Here is a 19,482-nt window from a genome sequence, read left to right as displayed (position 1 = left end):
ATAGATTGTGATGTCTAGGTTTAAAAGGTATGCTCTGAGAATTCACATGTTGATAAATTATTAAATGGTTTTCTGGCTTGCCTATTGAATTTTCATTTTGAAAGTAAAAAATAAAAATAAGATGACAAATATCACAATATTTTATGGGTAGAGATATCATTTACAACTGTGTTTACAAGAATTAAACAAAAACTTATCAATAGTGTATCTCCAGGACAAATTCCAAACTTATAGCAAATTCTCACCTGACCCTTTTCTGTTGCCCATTGCCTGCCTGACATCCACACCTTTCTTCTCCTTTTAAAAAGGAATTTTTCTGTTCATTAGAGAGGGATTGATATTATCTCTTCACTACAAGTATTAGCCTTAATTAGCCTTAGCCAATCCTTGATGTGGTGATCAGTTCAGGGATGAACACATAACCTAAGATGAGTAAGGGAAAGGCAAATTCTTTCTCTCACTGACATGAACATGAAGGAAAGTAGTTTTATTTGGTAGAAGAAATTCTGATGCAACTACAAGGAGTGTCAGCCTTGAACTAAAGCCAGCACCATGGATATCAGAGCAGAGAGACTGAAAAACAAACAAAGAAAAACAAAGACAAAAAAAAAAACCTGTTTCTTGTGTACATCATCAATTAGCTGCCAGATCAACTTTTTCCTGAAACCTTAAATGCTGTGCTTCTCAATATATCAAAAAACAAATTGTTTTCTTTTCTTTTGTCTTAAAATCAGTTTGATGTTTTAATGTTCTCATCCCTTGCAAGCAGAAGAATCTTAAGGTATTATTGATCACCCAAGATCTATGCAATGAATATGTTCTGGTTTACTGGTTGCAAGATTTTCTACATCCAAAGTATGCATGTTATTCTACATGTAGCATACTAGCACACATGTTTTTCCACATGATAGACATGCTACATCTATATCCAAATGTTCACTAAGAGGATAATGATTGCACCTGCTATTCTTCCAGAGCCTGATTCTCAAATCTGTGTTCTTCCTTTTCCCCTTTCTGTAAATACTTAAGTTCAATTTTTAAAGTTTATTTCCCAGATGTTAATCACATACATTGGCCCATAACAAAATGTCAGTTTTTCCTCTAAAGTAGGTAGTTAGCTATAATAACCTCAATCTTATCTACATCAAATCACCAAGATCTTACCCCTTTTTTTAAATTTTCCTTCTGCAGATATATTCTCAGTGGCCCCTGCTCCCATGACATGACGATGAGTTTGAGATCATTCACGGTGTTTAAACCTTTCAGGAACATTCTCCACTTGAAAAATACTCTTAAAGTGAATATACATCATTGAACATGATTATCCAGGGTTAGAGGAACAATACACAGAAAAATATAGTCTCTGTGGAATTTGCTGGCAATCGTGCCCATGAATCTCTGTTCACATTTTCAATTCAATTTTAGATTTGTTGTTGATTAAATATTTTGTCCTTATCTTCCATCTCTTGAAATCAAAATCTCATGGTTAGAAGGGACCTTAAAGGTCTTCTAAACCAGTGCCCCTCAATCTGGTTTGGGATCACACTTTGGAACCCATCAATCTGGGAAGCTTATTAAATACACACAATCAGACCCCACTCTTACTTAGAGAACATGTGGACTTTCAAAAAGATTCCCAGTGACTCTAATGTGCATTCTGATTTTAAAGTCACAGAAGAATCAGTTTAAAAACCATTTAGAAGTTGCAATTAATCTTATAACTTTTATATGTGGCTATATATGGATAACCTCAGCAATAAGTAATTTTGTATCTTTTGAGACAATCCGTCCCAACTGTGGACAGTTGTTTTAGAAACATTTGACTTGAATTGAGCCTATAATCTATCTTCTGGTAACCACTGACCATCAATTTTAATTCTACCCCTTAGGAACTACATAAACCACACACCATCCTTTTAAATATGTACAGAGAGCTATTACACCACCCCCACCTTTCTTAAGTCTTTTCTTTTCCAAAAGAAACGCTTTATTTCCTTCATCATTTCCATTATGGTTTCATATGTCCTCACCACAACTTTCATCTTCATTGTCTAAACTTTCAACCTTGTTTTCTGCACAAGCCACCCTTCTTGGATAGCAAAGAAAAAATAATAATAAAGGGGATTAACAAGTATATATGAATTTAAGTCTTTGGGTCTTGTAGTGGATTGAATGTGGCCTCTAAAAAAATATGTAACTTTCTAATTCTCAGTATCCATGGAAGTTATCTTATTTGGAAAAGAGGTCTTTGCAGATGTAATTAAGTTTAAGGATTGTGAGATAAGAAGATCATCCTGGATTAGGCCTGGGTGGGCTCTAAATCCAACCATAAGTGTCTTTATAGGGACACATAAGAGGAAAGTCCATGTGAAAATGAAGGCAGAGATTGGAATGATGCATCAACAAGCTAAGAATGACCTGGAGCCACCAGAGGCTGGAAAAAGCAAAGAACAGACACTTCCCTAGGGCCTTATGAGAAAGCTCTGTTCCATCAACACCTTGATTTCCAAGTTCTTTCCCCCAAGTGTGTGAGAAGATAAATATGTGTCATTTTAAACCATCAAGTTTGTGATAATTTGTTATCGCAGTCCTAGGAAACTAGTACAGGCCTTGATATCTAAAATTTAGGGGGTAAAAGAATTAGAAACATTATTAAATAATCACTTTTGATTTTCAATAAGAATTTTTGATGATCAGGTAATGTGTCAGTTTAAACCAAAGATCAAAAAAGTCCTTGATATTCAGAATACAAAGCCAATTTTTAGCAGATAATGATGCCAAATTTATTAACTTTTTCTCTATTTGAATATAGATCATTGATAAATTTCTTAAAAGTGTGAAAGAACAGGATGGTTCTCAGCACAGAGAAAAGAATTGATTCCTAGGAGACAGCGTACATGCAAATAAAACATTATAAGCTTTACTTTTTTTTCTTGAGAGGATTAATAAGCATTCAGGTCAGGGGGTACTGCAGATAGGATGTATCTTGAATTGGGACATTTGGCAAAGTCAAAATATTGTTTGGGGAAAATTAAAGGAAGGTGAACTGAATGATAGTAGCATTATGTTGTTCACAAAATGAAAATCTTAATTAATGGCTAGCAAGAAAGGAAACTTCAGGGATGTCACTGTCTTATACATCGAACTTATCCTCTTTCACAATATTTTTGTAATTATGGGTAGATTAAAACCTTTCTGGTTATGAAATTTATGGAGAATGGAACAATCACTACACATACTGAAAAATATTTCAGGACCAAAATATGTGAATAGGTTAAAAGAGTCTATCTCCATCATTTTTTCAAAACCCAACATCTACATAGATACCTTCCAGGCAGCCATGGTGTGTATGGAGTGAGGTTCACTCCAGCTACAGCTAGTCATTTGGGCTTTTACCCCAGCTACACAGAATAACTTTTATTTATTATACATTGGTGACACATGATATTTCTTTTGACAAAAAAGCTAACTCTACTAAACAAATTACGTATGAAAAATTAAAGCCTAGAACAACAGACCCAAAGCAAACTTAAGAAATTTAATATCTGTAAAGACCTAGATTCAGCCATTTATTTAATGAACACTTGTAGGAGGTCATCAAGAAGACATGACCACAAGTAATCGGAGGTACTCAGGTATCACCAGATAATTGGAGGTTCCTCACCACTCCCAACCCCTACTCCATCCTTGTAATGTAAATTCTACCCACAGTGGAAACCATTTTCAAGGATGCAGCCTTGAGAGGGTAATGTCTTTTTGAGATTATCTGGACTCAGTTAAGACTTCTATATAAAGTCTTAAGATTCTGGTGGGTGGGTGCTGAGATCTACTCCTCTTGTGATGCCCAAGATAAGCCTCACATGTAAGGTCTCTTGCTTACTATACCTGCCACCTACCCATCTTGTGTGTTCTGCCTCTTTCTTCTGTCTCTCCTTACCCACCATGTACAGGCTCACATTTGGGAACCAACAAACACTTGCAAAACATTTATTATGTGCCAGCCATATTTCTAAGCACTTTACAAATATTAATTTATTTAATCTTCATGGCAAACTTACAATGTAGGTACTATAACTACTCTGATTTTACTGATGAGGAAACTGACAGAGAGGGGTTAAGTAATTTGTCTGAGGTCACATCACTGATATGATGATGTGAGTAGTTTGGCTGTGGCATCCTTGTGGTTAATTGGTATCCTTTGCTGATTCTAAATGTATTTTAGGAGCACAAGAAAGAGAATTATTGACTTTTTATCACTTGATGAACCGATCGGTTGTGATGATGATGCCACTTCCACTCTAGAACATATTGTTATGTTTAGGAGACTGAACTTCATGGGAATGTTCACTTACTGAAGCTCCTTTTAATGAGAGCATCCAGAACAGTGGCTGGTAGGCAAATCATGTTATATCTGGGGTTCTTGAGAGTAACAGGAGTGTTGAGCCTGAATCAGAAAAGACATGCAAAGGCAAACATAAACAACATGTGTAAATATTTGATGGACTAAAGGTGGAATAGTAATTAGACACATGCTGTGCTGTGAGAAAGCAGAAATTAATCTGATGGACAAAATTTTAAGGAGAACTTGACCAGTAGAGCTCTCCCACAACAATTATAAGGTGGTGAATTCTAAACTACACATTTTGTGTTAGTAAAAATTGGTGACCCACTGACAGAATTGTAGTGGAAAAATGTTCTGCATTGTGTGGGGAGCTGGATTAGATAATCTGTAGGTTTCCTTCCAAATATTAGATTCTATTTTTCTATGTTTATTTTTCTGCAGGCATGCTGAGAAACTGACATGGCAATCAATGAGAGTTTTTGCTTGAATAAATATTTCAAAGTCAAGCCCATGTTTCTCAGGAATTCTATTGTATCTCCTTTCTCTACCACTTTCCAAATGCCTATTCTAAATTGAAAGAAATCCACAAGAGTAATTTATTTCTAATTACATAATTGCTGCATTTGGGTGTAGCATCTACTAGAAAAAAAATAGCTTGACATCCTGAGATTTTAGTAAAGAGTTGCTTAGTAAAGAACCCAGACTCAAATAACTGTTTACTTAGAACTGAAATTTACTGAAACATCTCAAACACTGTTTCCCCCTTACTACTGCCACATAATTAAATAATTTGACAATTAATTACTTTCAGGAGAGATAATTTATTTTCATTAAAATATGTAAATATGCATCCCTTGCTGTGATTTTTTTTTCTTGATGTTGTTTTATCACCCAGTGTTGTGACGATGCTCCATGATAAAGGGTTCACAATAGGTTTCATATCATAGGCTAGAAATTTATGCCTCAACCCTAAAGGGTGCTCCTCTGCTCCAGCTACCCACAGTGAAAATTTCACAGTAGACTCAAAGGTTAATGGTTTGCTATCTCTCCCTGTCTTTGCCTACCTCATTCTTCAGTGTCTAGGACTCAGTTTGTCTTAAGGCATTATTGATAAAAGAAGACATTGGATCAAAAAATATCTAAAGAACAAATCCAACGGGGGAAAAATACACAAAAAACTAACAAGCAAAAACACAAAACCTTGCATTTTGGATTATTTAGATAGAATTGTGATAAAGAAAACATCTAATGACACCAAACGTATAGACATCAAGTTTCCGCTGCATGCAAGGTGCCGTGTGTGCAGTTGTGAGGCATGAAACACACAACTAAAAAAAGTTCCGTTCAAGGAATTCATATTTCTTATCAAAACCAAATATAGAATAATCTGGTTTGGCACTACAGAGAGAATATTTATGTAGGGGAAGGCAGTAGGATGAAGTAGTGTTTACTATATGTCTATAATCAGACATATACTCACCTAAAATAGTTCTATGATCATCACAGCAAATTACAGAAGGCAAAGTACAAAAGCAAAACTTCTCTTGGGTCTTGTCTCTTGCTTAATGAGACAAGTTATGGCATTCAGAAAGACTACCAACTACTAAAGAATGTCATATGGAAAACAAACATGAGAAGTACCAGTGGCCTAAACCCACAGATTCAAAGTTAAGAATTGAGATCTTTCTATTGAAAGATTACTAACAAAGAGCGGCTGAAGATGCTCGTCCATTACCCACATTGCCTGAGAAATCTCTAATTCTTAAGAGTCAAAATGACTTGTCAGGCAATCTTTTCAGGCTTGTTAGCTGATCTAAATCTCAATTCATTAAAGAAGGGAGAGAGGCCAAGGCATAATGTGATATCATCACTAAAGACACATTCAGGTATATGTAGTTGCTACATGATAGCTGTGTTTAATAGGAGGAGAATTTGAACTTTTTTTCTAGGAAAGCACCACCCCTTCCCCTGCTTTTATTTTAAAGAAATATACGGCTTATTGTTGGGGGTACTACTTCATCCTTAAACACACACATGCATGCACAACTATGAAAGATCTATTTGTCTAGGAAAAAAAGAAACAAACAAAAATCTTTGTTTTGGTGAGGCTTTCTTTTTCCTTGATTGATTACATTCCATTGGAGAAAGTTGCTTAGCTGTTGGCTATTCTACACTGAAATCATGTTTTCTGGTCTTTAATTTTTTTGTACCCACTAAAATCTCTAAAACTGAAAAAGAAGAGCAAACTGAAATACAGATGTAATAAAATGATATTTGATCAAAATGATGATAATAATCTTCAAAATAAATTAAATGTCATTCATACAAAGAGGTTTATTACTATCAGGTGTTGAAATAACTATGTATTACTGAAACTGATATGTTTTAGAGATTTTATTTTTAAGAAGAACTGACCATACTAGACAGGGGGAAACATGATATTAGAGAAGATGCTGTATTTCTTAGTGCAAATCAAGTAAGTGAAAATCTTCATTTTATTATTTTTATTTTGCATTTTTTGGTTTACAGGAACTATTTTTAAGGAGCCTAATCATTTGGTGTTTTCTAATTTGTTTCCCAAGTCCCCTTTCTTGGGTTAAGCACTGTCTCCCCAGGCCTTTAAAATGAAATGCTAACAGACCATTAACTGCAGTGGCACTCAGAGGCCTCTCCATTAGACCTTCTGCTTTGTTAATTAAAGACACACCATCAAGGCTGCAAGGGTCTGAATCATGACCTACCTTTTGAGATCAGTTTGAAAATGTCTCTTGCCTACTTTATGTGCAACTTAACTTTCAAATAAAATCCAAGAAAAAATGAAAACCTTTCTCTTTCCCCAAATCTATAAGAATGTATAGTTTATAGGAAAATGTAACAGAGAGGAGCCCCATTTATCTCAGGTGATTAAGGAAGATAATGCTATAAGATAAATGGTTCTAGAGAAAACAAACAAACAAAAACAAAACAAACAAACAAAAAACCCTTGCCTTTTTCCAGTTAATTATTTGAATGGAAATAGGCCATACTATGGCATACCATATGTTTCCTGTATTTTTTATTCCTTTATTTCTGTTGTGAAATAAAACAGAGTATGAATACAACACAAATGTACAGTTCAATATTATACTATAACCATATTCTCCTCTAACAAGCCTTTCCCCTGCAATTCAGGAGAGGAAACAATGCCAGCAAAACTACTGAAACAAACATTACCTTGATTTTTACTGTAATCACTTTCTTGCTGTTGTTTTTTAATCACTTATTCATGCATGAAAAAAAAGCATGGTCTAGTTTGCCAATTTATTTAGTATTTTATAAAAGTATTCAGAGGTTAAGTATTCCTTTGTGTCTAATTTCTGTCAGTCAACATTATAATTTTAGAACTCATTCTTGTATATAACTGTACTTTATTCTTTTTTATTGCTGCATAGTGTTCCATTATATGAATATATCAAATATATTTATTCATAATACCACCAATAAACACTTTTGTTGTTTCCAAATTAAAAATACTGCTCTTATGGGGACTTCCTCAGTGGTCCAGTGAGTAAGAATCCATGCTCCCAATACAGGGAGTCCAGGTTTGATCCCTGGTTGGGGAACTAGATCCTGCATACATGCTGCAACTAAGAGTTCACATGCCACAACTAAGAAGCCTGCATGCTGCAATTAAGGTCCCACATGCCACAACTAAGAATGCTGCAGCGAAGATCCCACATGCCACAACTAAGACCCAGAGCAGCCAAAATGAATATAAAAATAAATAAATATTCAAAATTAATCCACAACTAAGTCTCATAAGTTAGGCATTTGTTTAAAAAAAATACTGTTCTTATGAACATTCTTGTTTATGTACCCTGGTGTGTATTCATAGATGTTATTCTAGTGTTTACACCTATGGGTGGAATTGCTCATTCACAGGATAGATACTGACAAATAGTTTTCCAAAGAAGTTATAATAATTTTCACTCCTACTAACAGAGTATGACTTTCCAATTGTAATATATTCTAGTCAACATTTGGCATTTTCACACTTCTTCATTGTAGCCAATCTGGATGGTAGGCAGTGGTAACTCACTGTGATTTAACTTGAACTCCCTTATTATTAAATTGAAACAGCTTTAAAAATATTTATTGATCAATCAGATCTTTTCTTTTGTAGAGTGTCTGTTCAAGTCTTTGCTCATTTTTGTATTAGTTTGCCAATCTCTTTTTTATCCTAAAAAGAAGGCATTCTTCTTATATTTGAGTGAGACCTTGGTAAGTTATATGTATTGCAAATATCCTTTCAATTTATGTGGCTTGTCCTTTCTAAAGTTATCTTTTGGAAAACTATAGTCTAATGCAATAAAATTTATTAATAATTTTCTACAAGTTCAGGGCTATTGGTATGTTATTTATGATTTTTTTTCATCCTGAAGTCATGAAGATATGTTACTTACTGGAACATTTATTTTCTTATTTTCTTATGTTATTTCTTACAACATTTTCTAAAAGCTTCATTGTTACATCTTACATGGTTAGGTCTATAATCTGTAAGGTAGTGATATTTTATTGGTGTGAAATGGAAATTGAATTTCTGAGTTTTTCATATACAAATATTCAATTTTTCTAGCAACTTTTATTGAAAATATTACTCTTTCTATTGCTCTCACATGTCACTTTGTCAAAAACCAAAAATCCATATGTGCATGGGTCTTTTCTTGGCATACTCTATTATCTGTCTCTACACTAATATCACACTCTCTTAATTACAATACATCAAATCTATCTACATTATTCTCCCAAAATGTCTTGGCCCTTCACATTTTTCATATTTATTTCAAAATCAATCTTTTCTGTTCCAAAAAATTCATATTGAAATTTTGATTAGGAATTGCATTGAATTTAAAGAAAATCAGCATTTGGATAGCATTAGTCTAATGTACGGTCATATCATATTTCTCCACTTATTTAGTTTTTTGCTAATGTCTCTCATTTTTAGGGATTCTCAGGAGAAGTCTTGCACATATTTTGTTAGACTTATTCCTAGGTAATTTAAATTTTTGATCTATAAAAATGGCATATGTAAATATAAGTATAGATATAGATAAATAGGTACAATTTAATTTTATTTTTCCAAATATTTTCATTGATATTCAGAAATAAAATTGATTTTTGTGTTTTGAATTTGTATGTAGCAACCATGTAATATTATTGTTTGAATCCCAATAGTTCATCTATAGGTTCTTTTGAATTTTCTATGTATGACATATCATTTATAAATATCCCTTGTGAATAATGGCAATTTTCCTCTTACTCCAGAATCCAATTTTTATATCATCTTTCTCTCTCTCTCTCTCTTTCTTTCATCATCTAGCTAATCTATCTGCTAATGTACTACCATATGTATTTGCTAAGGTGTATCTACACTTGCATTGAATAAAAGTGGTAGAAATAGACATGATTTGTTTAACCTCAAGCTCCAGAGTAAAGCTTTCATCATTTTACCAGAAACTATGGAGTCGGCATTTATTTTTTTTGGTTACCCGTTATTATACTATGTTAGTTCCCATCTTTCTCTTCTAGTCCTAGTTTTCTATGCATTTTAAGCATGACTGAATGTTGAATTCTATTTAAAACTTATTTTTTCACATATTTACATAGCTATTTTACTGTTCTCCCATAAACTGCTAATGTAGGGAATAACTTTGATTGCTTATTTAATGTTAAACCACAATTAGCTTCCTGGTTAAACCTAGCTAGGTGATGATAAGAATCAATCAATCAAAGGGGAAGGAGCAGTGACCCCCTAGGAGACTGAACCAGACCTACCTGCTAGTGTTGGGAGGACTCCTGCAGAGGTGGGGGGGTGGCTGTGGCTTATGGCAGGGACAAGGACACTGGCAGCAGAAGTTCTAGAAGTGCTCCTTGGCATGAGCCCTCCCTGAGTCCACCATTAGCCACACAAAAGAGCCTGTAGCCTCCAGTACTGGGTTGCCTCAGGCCAAACAACCAACAGGGAGGGAACTCAGCTCCAACCATCAGCAGAAAAGTGGATTAAAGTTTTATTGAGCTCTGCCCACCAGAGCAACACCCAGCTCTACCACCACAAGTCCCTCCCATGTGGAAGCTTGCACAAGCTCTTAGATAGCGTCATCCATCAGAGAGCAGACAGCAGAAGCAAGAAGAACTACAATCTGCAGCCTGTGGAACAAAAACCACATTCAAAGAAAGATAGACAAAATGAAAAGGCAAAAGGCTATGCACCAGATGAAGGAAAAGATAAAACCCAAGGAAAACAACAAAATGAAGTGGAGATAGGCAACATTCCAGAAAAAGAATTTAGAATAATAAGAGTAAAGATGATCAAGGACCTTGGAAAAAGAATGGAGGCAAAGATCAAGAAGATGCAAGAAATGTTTAACAAAGACCTAGAAGAATTAAAAACAAACAGAGATGAACAATACAATAACTGAAATGAAAAATACACTAGAAGGAACCAATAGCAGAATAACTGAGGCAGAAGAAAGGATAAGTGACCTGGAAGACAGAATGGTGGAATTCACTGCCACAGAAAATAATAAAGAAAAAAGAATGAAAAGAAATGAAGACAGCCTAAGAGACCTCTGAGAAAACATTAAATGCAAAGACATTCACATTATAGGGGTCCCAGAAGGAGAAGAGGGAGAGAAAGGACCCAAGAAAATATTTGAAGAGATTATAGTCGAAAAATTCCCTAACATGGGAAGGGAAGCAGCCACCCGAGTTCAGGAAGTACAGAGAGTACCAGGCAGGATAAACCCATGGAGAAACATGCCAAGACACATAGTAATCAAATTGACAAAAATTAAAGGCAAATAAAAATTATTAAAATCAACAAGGGATAAATGACAAATAACATACAAGGGAAGTCCCATGAGGTTAACAGCAGATTTCTCAGCAGAAACTCTACAAATCAGAAGGGAGGGGCAGGATATATTTAAAGTGATGAAAGGGAAGAATCTACAACCAAGATTACTCTAACTGGCAAGGATCTCATTCAAACCCGATGGAGAAATCAAAAGCTTTTCAGACAAGCAAAGGCTAAGAGAATTCTGGAACACCAAACCAGCTCTACAACAAATGCTAAAGGAAATTCTCTAAGTGGGAAACACAAGAGAAAAAAAGGACCCACAAAAACAAACCCAAAACAATTAAGAAAATGGTAATAGGAATATACATATTGATAATTACCTTAAATGTGAATGGTTTAAGTTATCCAACCAAAAGACAAAAGATCGCTGAATGGATACAAAAACAAGACCCATATATATACTGTCTACAAGAGACCCACTTCAGACCTAGGCATACATACAGACTGAAAATGAGAGGATGGAAAAAGTAATTTCATAAAAATGGAAATCAAAAGAAAGCTGGAGTAACAATTCTCATATCACAAAAAAATAAATTTAAACTAAAGAATGTTACAAGACCAAGGAAGGACACTACATAATGATCAAAGGATCAATACAAGAAGAAGATCTTACAATTATAAATATATATGCATCCAACATAGGAACTCTCATTATATAAGGCAAAAGCTAACAGTTATAAAAGAGGAAATTGACAGTAACACAATAATAGTGGGGAACATTAACACCTCACTTACACCAGTGGACAGGTCATCCAGACAGAAAATTAAGAAACACAAGCTTGAAATGACACAGTAGACCCTTTAGATTTGATTGATATTTATAGGACATTCCATCCAAAAACAGCACATTACACTTGCTTCTCAAGTGCACATGGAACATTCTCCGGGATAGATCACATCTCAGGTCACAAATAAAGCCTCTGTAAATTTAAGAATATTGAAATCATATCAAGCATCTTTTCCGACCACAATGCTATGAGATTAGAAATCAGTTATGGGGGGAAAAAGTAGAAAAACACAAACACATGGAGGCTAAACAATATGTTACTAAATAACGAAGAGATCACTGAATATATCAAAGAGGAAATTGAAAAATACCTAGAGACAAATGGCAACAAAAGCACAATGATCCAAAACCTATGGGATGCAGCAAGAGCATTTCTAAGAGGGAAGTTTGTAGCAATGCAATCCTACTGCAAGAAACAAGAAAAATCTCAAATAAACAATCTAACCTTATACCTAAAGGAACTAGAGAAAGAAGAACAAATAAACCCCAAAGTTAGTAAAAGGAAAGAAATCATAAAAATCACAGCAGAAATAAATGAAATAGAAACAAAGAAAATAGTAGTAAAGATCAATATAACTAAAAGCTGGTTCTTTGAGAAGGTTAAAAAGAAACTGATAAAACTTTAGCCAGAATCATCAAGAAAATGAGAGAGAGGACTCAACTCAATAACATTAGACATGAAAAAGAAGTTACAATGATCACTGAAGAAATTCAAAGCATCATAAGAGACTACTACAAGCAACTCTATGCCAATAAAATGGACAACCTGGCAGCAATGGAAAAAGTTGTAGAAAGGTAGAAACTTCCAAGACTGAACCAGGAAGAAATAGAAAATATAAACAGACCAATCACAAGAAATGATATTGAAACTATGATGAAAATTTTTCCAACAAACAAAAGTCCAGGACCAGATGACTTCACAGGTGAACTCTATCAAACATTTAGAGAAGAGTTAACACGCATCTTTCTCAAACTCCTCCAAAAAATTTCAGAGGTAGGAACACTCCCAAACTCATTCTATGAGGCCACCATCACCCTGATACCGAAACGAGAAAAAGATGCCACAAAAACTGAAAACTACATGTCAATATCACTTTTAAACATAGTGGCAAAAATCCTCAACAAAATACTAGCAAACAGAATCCAACAACACATTAAAAGGAGCATACACCATGATCAAGTGGGATTATCCCAGAGATGTAAGGATTCTTTGATATATGAAAATCAATCAATGTGATACACCAAATTAACAAATTGAGGAAGAAAAACCATATGATCATCTCAGTAGATGCAGAAAAAGCTTTTGACAAAATTCAACACCTATTTATGATAAAAATTTCCTAGAAAGTGGGCATTGAAGGAACCTACCTCAACATAATAAAGGCCAAATACCACAAACCCACAGCAAACGTCATTCTCAATGGTGAAAAACAGAAAGCATTTCCCCCATGATCAGAAACAAGACAAGGATGTCCACTCTCGCTACTCTTATTTAACATAGTTTTGTAAGCCCTTGCCACAGAAATCATTGAAGAAAAAGAAATAAAAAGAAAAAAAATTGGAAAAGAAGTAAAACTCACTGTTTTCAGACGACATGATAGTATACATAGATGATCCTAAAGCTGCCACCAGAAAATTGAACTAACCAATGAATTATTGATTCATTGTTAAATTAATCTGCAGGTAAATCTGCAGGATACAAAATTAATGAATAGAAATCTCTTGCATTCCTATACACTAACAATGAAATATCAGAAAGAGAAATTAAGGAAACAATCCCATTTACCACTGCAACAAAAAGAATAAAATACTTAGGAATAAACCTACCAAAGGAGGTAAAATAACTGTACTCAGAAAACTAAAAGACACCAATGAAAGAAAACAAGGATGACACAAACAGATCGAGAGCTATACCATGTTCTTGGAATTTAAGAATCAATATTGTGAAAATGACTATACTACCCAAAGCAATCTAAGATTCGATGAAATCCCTAACAAATTACCAATGGTTTTTTTTACAGAACTAGAAAAAAAAATTTTTAAATTTGTATGGAAAAACAAAAGACCCAGAATAGCCACAGCAATCTTGAAGGAAAAAAACAAAGCTGGAGGAATCAGACTCCCTGACTTCAGACTATACTGCAAGGCTACAGTAATGAAGATGATATGGTACTGGCACAAAAACTGAAATATAGCTCAATGGAACAGGATAGAAAGTGCAGATATAAACCCACATACCTGTGGTCAACTAATCTATGACAAAAGAGGCAAGGATATACAATGGAGAAAAGACAGTCTCTTCAGTAAGTGGTGCTGGGACAACTGGACAGCTGCATGTAAAGGAATGAAATTAGAACATTCCCAAACACCATACACAAAAATAAACTCCAAATTGATTAAGGACCTAATGCAAGACTGGACACTATAAAACTCTTAGAGGAAAACATAGGAAGAACACTCTTTGACATAAATCACAGCAAGATCTTTTTTGAACCACCTCCTAGAGTAGTGGAAGTAAAACCAAAAATAAACAAATGGGACCTAATGAAACTTAAAAATTTTGCAAAGCAAAGGAAACTATAAACAAGACAAAAAGACAACCATTAGAATGGGAGAAAATATTTTCAAATGAATCAATGGACAAAGGATTAATCTTCCAAATACATAAACAGCCCATGCAGCTCAATATTAAAAAAAAAATGAATTAAAAAATGGGCAGAGGACCTTAATAGACATTTCTCAAAAGAAGACATACAGATAGCCAAGAGGAACATGAAAAGCTGCTCAATATCACTAACTATTAGAGAAATTCAAATCAAAACTTCAGTGAGGTATCACCTCACACCAGTTAGAATGGGTATCATCAGAAAATCTACAAACGACAAATGTTGGAGAGGGTGTGGAGAAAAGGACACCCTCTTGCACTGTTCGTGGGAATGTAAATTGATACAACCACTATGGAGAACAGTATGGAGGTGCCTTAAGAAACTAAAAATAGAATTACCATATGACCCAGCAATTCCACTACTGAACATATACCCAGAAAAAACCATAATCCAAAAAGACACACACACACACCCATGTTCATTGCAACACTATTTGCAATAGCCAGCTCATGGAGGCAACCTAAATGCCAATCAACAGACAAATGGGTGAAGAAGATGTGGTACATATATACAATAGAATATTACTCAGCCATAAAAATGCATGAAATTGGGTCATTTGTGGAGATGTGGATGGACCTAGAGACTGTCATGCAGAGTGAAATAAGTCAGGAAGAGAAAAGCAAATATCATATATTAACACATATATGTGGAATCTAGAAAAATGATGCAGATGAACTGATTTGCAAGGCAGAAATAGAGACACAGATATAGAGAACAAATGTATGGACACCAAGGGTGGGAGCAGGGCGGAGTGTGGTGGTGGTGGGATGAATTGGGATATTGGGATTCACATATATACACTGATATGTATAAAATAGATAACTAATAAGAACCTTCTTTATAAAAATGAAATAAAATTCAAAAAGAATAGAATCAATACACATCTGTCAATGTGAACATATGAAATATGTTTTGTTTAACAAAAGCAAAAACAGCATAAATAAAGCTGAGTATTGTGTGCCTAAGATGGTTTGAAAACATTTAGCAGACTGATAGATTTAGTTTTCTCATCTGACACTTTCAACACAATTTTCTAGTTTCTTTGGGTTCAATAGTGTTTGTACCTCAATTCCCAACTCCCTAGAATTCAACTGGAGAAAGTTTATGTTTAGTCCTGAAGTTACCATCACATATGACTGGATACTTATTCTCATCTTAAGGTACTTGTCTTCTTCAAGGTATTTAAGCAGTTTTATTCTCTACCTAGGAGGAAATGTTTTTCTTGGGGGTCTCTGAGGTTACACAGAAGGCTGGAACAGAGTCTTTGTTTTATATTTTCCCACTCACCAGTGCCAAAGTGTCATTATTGTGACTCTGGTTTCACGGGGTAGGTTAGTACTCTTTGGGTCTGTTGACTGGCTAGTTTGTTTTTGACAGGCTTCTTTGTGTAGAGTGCTCTGAGTTTGAACTTGCTTAACAACACCTTTGCCCAACATTGGAGTCCAATTCTTGTCTTCAACCCTGGTGTTGCAGTAGATAAGACTCCTCTCTCCCAATGCAGGAGGCCTGGATTCGATCCCTGGTCAGGGAACTAGATACCACATGCATGCCACAACTAAGAGTTCACATGTCACAACTAAGGAGCTGGTGTGCGCCACACTAAGGAGCTGGCAAGCCACAACTAAGGAGGCCAGGAGCTGCAAATAAGGAGCCTGCCTGCCACACTAAGACACGGTGCAACCAAAAAAAAAAAAAGAATGTCATCCATAAACAGCCCTGCATAATAAATCAGCGAATCATTAATTTATACTATATCCCAAGTGTTGATGTGATCTTGCCATTTTTCTTCTCTGAGACAAGATTTCCAAGTGAGGAAATTGAACAAGATCATTGCCATGGTAACTGTTTTCATACCTGTTGGGTTACACCCTGCAGACCTGCAGGCCCTGTGCTTGTCCAGCTTCAAGACTGAAGAAAGAGCCCAGAGTCGGCAAAAGAGACATCAATGGTTTAATGGATGGGGGACCTTACACATCTGAAGCAAGGTTCTGGAATGACACCTCATGTGTGCAGTGGAAGGACAGGGGGAAGGACAGTAATAAAGGGATTGACATCAGGTGGGCTCATTAGTTACCAGGGTAATCAGTAGAGGTGCATGCCCTTCATTGCCCCTTTGATAAGAACAGTCACTAGCTGGGGCCTGGGGCAATTATTTAGGAACTTCAGACATGTGCATATGGTGTAGGGGAAGCAGGCACTGGTCAAGCAGAGGATGTAAAGAGAGTAAGAGAACAGCCAACTTGAGTGTACCTTTTCCACACCAAAAGTTCTTGCAGGTAGAATGGGTCCTCAGAAGCTCTCTTGTCCAGACACGACTTAAAGTTAGAACAGGCTCAGAAAACTAGAAATTATATTCATTTGCTGTTGAAGGGATTTCCACATGTCAGCATTTTCTATTACTTTGTCATTGACTTATAATGCATTCCCAGAATGATTTGATTTTTTCATGAGCAAAAAAGAAAACTGAAAATGGGGGTGGGGGGAGAGAAACCTTGATATTTATTATTATGCAGCTTTTGCTTTGCAAATCACAATTTATAGCCGAAAGTTTGTGTGTGTGTGTGTGTGTGTGTGTATGTGTGTGTGTTATGTCCAGATGTCCAATGCTAAGCAGAAAGTGCTATAAAAATGTCTATCCTCATTCAGAAAGATTCAAATGCTAGACAATAAAGTGAAAAACTGTTACACATGTAACCTTGGTGGCACTTTCATGGAATATTTGTCAATGATTTTATTCTTAGCCCAGTTTTGTGGTTGACTTGTTTCAAATTGTGAATTCTAGGGCTCTGGTAACCACATCTTCCTGTAGAAGCTTACATTCCATCAACACTTCTTTAGGTCCTATCTCTCCTTTCATCAATTCTGCTTTCTCTTTGGTTCAAGACTCATCTTGAGTCTCTTTTATATCATATGTAATGGGTTATGTTAGATGATTTAAATATATGTAAACCATGGTCTTTTTTTTAAATCTGGATGATCAAATGGCTCTTGATTTGTTCTTATTTTTCAGAAAGATGGCTGAAAAACTAAAAGGATTTGGGGGACAATAGGAGAAATTTGAAATACAAACTGAATATTAGACCACATGAGGATATTGTCAATTTTGTTAGGTGGTTGTGGTATTATAATTATTTAAGAGAATGTCTTAAGTTTTTTTAATTGTTGTTATTGATGTTGTTTTCTTTAACTTTTTAATTTTATTTTGGAGTATAAGTAATTAACAATGTTGGGTTAGTTTCAGGTGTACAGCAAAGGGATTTACTTATACATATACATGTATCTATTCTTTTTCAAATCCTTTTCCCATTTAGGTTGTTACATAACATTGAAAAGAGTGCCCTGTGCTATACAGTAGGTCCTTGCTGGTTATCCACTTTAAATATAGCAGCGTGTACATGTCAATCCCTAACTATCCCTCCTCCCCCATCCTTCACCCCAGATAACCATATGTTCACTCTCTAAGTCTTTGTCTTTAGTTTTTGAAAGTGAGGCATGCTGAAATATATATTGGTAGAATGTTAGGATTTCTGAAATATGCCTGAACATTGCTTATAAAGAGAAAGAGAAAAGCACAAATATGGCCAAGTGTTAATAACTAGAATCAAGCTGTTAGATATGTCAGCTTATGATACTATTCTTTCCATTTATCTATATTTGAAAATATCCACCAAAAAAATCAGGGGAAGAGTGACATAACTGAATTATTTATTCTATTATGACATCTTGATAATTTCTCTGTACACTTGAAAAGCGTATGTATTTTGTAGTAGTTGTGTGTGATGTTTTATAAATGTCAAATAGCATAATTTGTTTGAAAGTATTATTAATATCTCCTATATTCTTTTGATATTTTGTCTGTATTTTCTACTAATTTCTGATGAAGATGTGTTAAGCTGTTCAGTTATTGTGACCTTTCTCTTGTTAGTTCTCTCAGTTTTTGCTTCATACATTTTGAAGCTTTGTTCTTAAGTACATATACATTTGTGATTGCTACGTTTTTTTAATGAATTGTTCAATTTATTATTATGAAATCCCCTCCTTCACTCTACTAATTATCTGTCTTCTATCTTATTTTGTCTGATATTAATTTGGTCATGTCAACTTTATTGTGATCACTATTTGCATTGTATATATTTTTTTCAACTTTTATTTTTTAGCAATATGTGTGTCTAACTATTACCTATTTGGGGCTTTACATTTAAAGTACGCTTCTTGTAGGTAGCATGTAATTGGGTCTTGCATTTCTATCCAATATGATCATTTCTGCCTTTTCATTAGCGTGTTTAGTACAGTTAAATTTAACGTGCTTGTCAACATGTTTGATTTTGTGACAATTTGTCACTTATGGATTTTCTGTTGTTGTTGTTGTTGTTATTATCTATCTGTTCTGCATATACCAACTTCTTTTTGTTTAATTGACTTTTGGTTCATTCTTTATTGATTTTGTATTAGTATTCAATTTTTTCCTCTATTTAATTTTTAACTGGTTACTCTAGATCAGAAGTTGGCACACTTTTTCTTCAAAGGGTCAGATAGTAAATATTTTAGTATTGGGGGGACTGTATATGGCCTCTGATGAGTCTTTTGTTTATTTTATGGTTTATTTTCTGACAATTTAAAAATTTGAAAATATAATCCTTTTTCATGGACCATACAGAAGCAGGCCAAACTTGGACTGTGGGCAGTAGTTTGTCTAACCAAATTCTAGTGGTAAAAACATGCATTGTTATTTTATAAAAACTACTTATAGTCAATATTGTACAACTTCATACTTAACACTTCCAAATTTACA

Source organism: Mesoplodon mirus (genome assembly GCF_964341445.2).
Source record: "Mesoplodon mirus genome assembly, chromosome: 13".
In the NCBI taxonomy this organism is placed as follows: domain Eukaryota; kingdom Metazoa; phylum Chordata; class Mammalia; order Artiodactyla; family Ziphiidae; genus Mesoplodon; species Mesoplodon mirus.
This window is presented reverse-complemented; position numbering follows the sequence as displayed.